Source organism: Pinus tabuliformis, chromosome 5_2 (assembly GCF_031772625.1).
Source record: "Pinus tabuliformis cultivar Carrire ecotype Pingquan chromosome 5_2, CPIR1, whole genome shotgun sequence".
Lineage (NCBI taxonomy): Eukaryota > Viridiplantae > Streptophyta > Pinopsida > Pinales > Pinaceae > Pinus > Pinus tabuliformis.
This window is the reverse complement of record NC_142306.1, coordinates 246760262-246766095: the sequence shown is the minus strand read 5'-3', so window position 1 is coordinate 246766095 and position 5834 is coordinate 246760262.

Below are 5834 nucleotides of genomic sequence, written 5' to 3'. Positions count from 1 at the left end.
ACCTAAATTTGAAAAGAAGCATTACCCCTATTTACCATTACAGGGTTTCAAGATACCTTTCATATTGACAAAATGTTCTCTTTCTTGTATATAAGGTAATGTTTCAGGATAATAACAAAAGTAAGAAATGATAATCAGCCACTCCAGGGGCTTGATAAACTGAATTGCATCTCAACATTGAAAAATTGTTGTTTTCCTGAAATTATATAATAGAGGATACAATGTACAAAATACCAGGGAAGTTATAAATGATGTAGGCTTGACAATTTCTTATGGAATGGTGCACTCAAGCCATGACCTTTAACGACATATAGGTTAGGTGTGTAATATATGGCAAACAAAACCATTTACTCTCATTACAAAAAAAACTATACGGTTTGTTTTCAAGGAAATATGTAACAACCCTGGTGAAAATTCCATGTAAAAATATATAAATACCACAGGTGATGGGACATGCATTCTAAGTTGTAAAAATATATTAAAGAGGAAAAAAATTATTTTGGTGCATTTATTTATGAAACTAATGGAAATTAGGAGAAAAAGGAGGTGAAAGGTCATGAGTTGTATGTGAGGAGGAAAATGAAGGAAAATAATGGAAATTAGGAGAAAAAGGAGGTGAAAGGTCACATGTTGCATGTGAGGAGGAAAATAATGGAAAATAGGAGAAAAAGTAGCTGGAAGGTCACAGGTTGCATGTGAGGAGGAAAATGAAGGAAAATAATGGAAATTAGGAGAAAAGTGAGATGAAAGGTCACAGGTTGCATGAGAGGAGGAAAATGAATGAAAATAATGGAAAATGAAGAAAATAGAGGCCTTATACATAAAAAGGCTTCTAAGGATCAGTTAGAAAGTATCACCTAAGCTAACTACTCAGGAGGTAGGTACCAAGAAAAGTAGCTAAAGGTAAGGCACCAAAGATGCTGACTAGCATTCCGTCACGGAGAACATTTCAAAAACACCCCCTCTTCTCTTGGGAACGGTGGACGAGAGAGACAACCAACCCTTTTGATTCAGTGCCCGACCAGAACCATCTGTTTAGGCTATCCTTAGTGTGTCTGCTGGTTAGATTGCTTTGGCAGTTTTGGATCTATCTCATACTCTTGGAAGCTTAGAGTTTTCTTGGAGCACTCTCGGAGGGTGTGGCGTACTTGGATTCTTGGAGAAACAAGGAAAAGGAGGAGTGGAAAGTGCAATAAGGCATCGACATCAACAACTACATCAGATTTTCTTGGATGTACCGAGTTCCCTGTATGATTTCTTCACTAGTTTTGGGCATGCATGGCTTATGCATGTGGTTTCTTGATTGTCATCTGTCACTGGCATGGAGGATTTACTGGATTGAAAGTCGATTGCCTAGCCTTGTAATTTTTTGGATGGTGATTTTCGATATACTTTCATTGTTTTGATTCTTTTGGTTCTCATGTTTCCTTAGCTTGGGTTGAGTTATTAGTCCTATAAGCCTTGGTTGAACAAATGATGTGGAAGCACTGTAACAACTTCGGTTGAGTTACTAGTCCTAGAAGCCCTGGTTGGAAAAATGCTACGGAAGCACTTGGTGGCTTGAGTTACTAGTCCTAGAATTCTTGGTTGGACAAACACTTTGGAGGCCCTTTATACGTTGTGGGTTGAGTTAATAGTTTTGCAAGACTTGGTTGGAAACATGCTCCCAAAGCCCTGGAAGGCTTGGATGGAGACCAATCTGATGATGGTTTTTTTTGGTGATGTCTTGTTAGGGTCGTATAATTTTTACAGGATCATTTGATTATAGCTGATCATTATTATGTTTGAAATGTTGTAAATAATATTCCATGTTGTAAATTATTTCCAAAAAAATGTCAAAACCGTAAGAAAAATAAAGAAATATTCTTGCAAGTCAAAATGAATCATTAGAGCATAATTAAGCATGATTAGATTAAATTAATCACATCATTTAAATGTGATTAAACGAATTTTAATAAGGCATTAGTACTATGGCTTTTGTTTTAGTGTAGAGTTGGAAACGACAAATGGAGATTTTTCGTATGTGGTTAAATAACTCACATATTACTAGCTTCCAATCACATCACCTTTTTCATCAGATGGATCCATCGTATTTTCAGACCCCTCCTACTATTATGATTCTCTTTAACAGTGTGGGGGAGGGGGGGGGGGGGGAGGGGCTTGAAAACTTGTTTCCCCGCCACAACGTGTCCTCCCCTCATGATTTTGGACACCCCCGTTTAATACCACAAACAGCTTCGACCCCCCTCCGAAAGCAGTTTCCACCGTTCCTGCCGTAACCCGCCTTCCCGCTAATGTCACCCTTCACTTCCACTAAATCTCCATTCCCTTTCTGCCATGTACCCATTCTACATATCACCTCCCACAAACATTTAACGTCGTTGTCACTCTCGCACCACTCACTGCCTGCCACTTGGACTATTTTCCCCACTCACCTCCACGTCAATTCTCCACATCACCGTTGCGGACTCCAGTTCATCTCCACCAACCATGTGCCTCCACATCATCCCCCACCTCCATGTCACATGTTTGTTTCATGGTCAGTTAAATTATTTTTTCTCCTATAAAGAACAATAATTTGAAACATGGTTTAGAAACCACTGAGAATGAACTTTAAAAAATTAAAAGAGGTTTCTTATGATAAGATCCTCGTTTACAAAAACCTCTCTCATGTTTCTAAAATATGTTACAGTTTTGGAAATTCTAATGAATCTTTGCGAGCATATTTTCCTGGATTTTCCTGTTTTTAGCCAGTGTTTCCAAATGCAGTTTCCAAGCAGGTGGAAATGAAGTTTAAAAAACGGAAAGCGGTTTTTTCTTCCAACATCATCATTAAAAAAAATCTCTCTCAATTTTTAACATATCTTATGGTTTGGGATATACAAACAGATTACAGTACCCCATTGTTCAAAATTTCGGGAGGAAAAATCTCAAAGACACTCAGTCACTTGGATGCCACCTCATCAAATAAGAGTTTTTATCAAATTCTAATTTCTCTTCTTTGTTACCAAAAATCCACAAAGATACTGCCAACTAGATTCATTAGCTTTGAATGCCCTCTATTTCAATTCTATTTGTGTAAATACAGTTTGAGATATTTGTAACAAATCTTGATTGAACTAACATATATGTGTTGAGGCAGTTGGTAGGTACTTGAGTGTAGTAGGTGATAGTTGTAGAATTATGTTTAATGACTATGAGTTGACTATGGATTATGACATGATTGTTTGTAAAAGTTGAATTCAAATTCATAGTTATGATTGTATTGATATTTGGAACATGTGTTTTGACATGTGTGAGCAGTTGCAGGAAACATGGTTGGTATTAGCGTGAGGAGGTAATAGTTAATGTGTTTATATAACTAACAGTTGGGTGATGTGACAGTATATAGTAAGAGTCAGTTGCAACAGGGTAAGGGTAAAAGAAAAGAATCGGGTAAGAATTCGTTTGGCTATGTTTGGAAACCCTAATTCCTAATGAACGAGTGCTTTACATATAGGAAGTCTTGTTAACCTTGATTTTGTTTGATGTTATGTGGATTATTGCTAGATTCATGAACATGTAATTGATAGGTATATTAGCTAGTCTCTAGTTACAAACGGATTTGTTAAGATATTTGGAGTCCCTTGGGAGATGGAATGGATGTGTTCAGTCACAAGGTAACATGCTTGGCACAACAAGCTGAGGTATCTGGTGTATTTTTATGTTTGTGATTGCACTAAAAGTAATGTGTTAATGGCAGTATGATGTAGGGGATTGCATGGAAAAGCAAATTTCCATGAAATATTAAAGAAGATTGAGGTTGAGCTTGCCTTAGGAGCCATGGGGATTGAGTCATGGTGTTTGTTTTTAGTCTTGTGAATTTTGTATTTTATTGTTTTATCACGGTTGATTTGCAATTTTGTTGTGTCTAGTGGATGATCATGCCACATTTTCGAATTCGTGTTGTTATTGGTTTTCTTCTTGTTTGTTTCTTGTCTTGCCTTTTATGTTTTGAGCCTTGGGAATTGTTTGGGTAAAGAGGAAACTTAATGGAGCTCGAGGAGAGATGTGTTGTAACTGAAAGGTAATGCAAGATTTAGATGAAGCTAGGTGCATGAGTAAGCACAACCGAAGGTAAGATCATGACAGTCGATTGGACTGGCTGGGTCCAATGTGCATTATGGTAAATGGATGTTGGAAGTATAGTCATGATAAAGGTAATGGGAAAAGGTAATGTAAATGGATTTCATACCTTATTATTTATAGGGGTGATTTCATCCTTAAATTTCATAATATGACGTGTTATACTTGTTGCTTACAAAATTTAAGCTCTACTTGATTTTTTTAATCATATTACTATCCTCAATAATGGTGAATGTATGACCTAGGAATAACATAAAAACCTCAATGGAGCACATCACTAAAGAATGATCAATACACATTATTGAAGTATAGTACTAATGAAATATATTAAGAGAGGAAAAAAACACATCATCTCCTTGCTGCCACAAAACATCTAAAAGTTAGGTTAGTTAGAACATAAGCTAATACTGAACATCCCATTAGGGATCATAAAGCACAATGAATTTTTTGTTTATAGGGAAGTATGTACTAATTTTACTGTGAGATATGATGAAGTGACTTGACCCCAATGGATAATATTATTGTGGAATATTTCTTTGTAATCTAAACTAACTTCTAGGATAATAAAACATATTAAAATTTTAAGTGAATAATTGTTTGCATGAAAATTATGAAAATTTCATAAGCTTTGAGAACATACTTCCTAGGCCATACTAAGAATTCACGAGTTTAATAAACATAGTGTTAAACATTGATCCTTAGTATTTGTGAGCAAAAAGTAGATATAAATTATGAAAATAAAAGTAACTCCTTATTAATTGAATACATTTCTAGTAACCCACCACATATTGTTGTACTAGCCATTTGTTCTACTTTATGGTGAGAAAATGAATTTGGGGATTCAAATTGTAGGCATATATTGGTAGCTGCTACCTAATATCATTATGCGAAAATCCTCTCATATAGTATATTAAACAGAAAATTCCCGATAGATGCAAAGCCCAAAATGGATGATTAAATAACTATATCTATATATATCTATATATATATATATATATATATATATATATATATATATATATATATATATCTATATATATATATATATATATATATATATATATATATGTTCTTCTTATAGCTACTTTTTCTATTTTTTTTCATTGAATGGAATGAATAATACCACTAATGTGTAATTACAATATTGTAAATTCAAATCTTTATGAATTCTATCTTGATTTACATTGCTTACTGAAGGGTGACTAAGGTTTATAGTTGTCACTTATGAAAGATTTTTTTTTTACCTTTCATCCAATTTTCAGATGGTTGAGGAAAGAGTTAGCATAAAATTTTGCACTACCAATTGGTACTATAATTTGTATTTCATATCACTATTAAAATTGATGATTACAAAAATATTAAACATAACAAACTTCAAGGTTGAAGTGGAATTTTTAAATTTCCATTATAAATTATTTCAAGGAAGTTTCGGCAGCAATAATAAACATGCAGTTACCATAAATTAAAATTACAAAAAGTTACCTTTTGTTCTTTATTATTATTATTATTATTTTTTACCATAAATTAAAATTACAAAAAATTACAATTTATTCTTTATTATTATTACTTTTTTGTACATTAGACTTTTGAAGTGAACTTTGATGTAGGTGGCATATCTCTTTCATCCTAAGCTAAAACAACACCTCTCTCTTCTAAATCCAAAGGCAATAACAACACCTCTCTCTTCTCAGTGCAAAGACAATAATTCC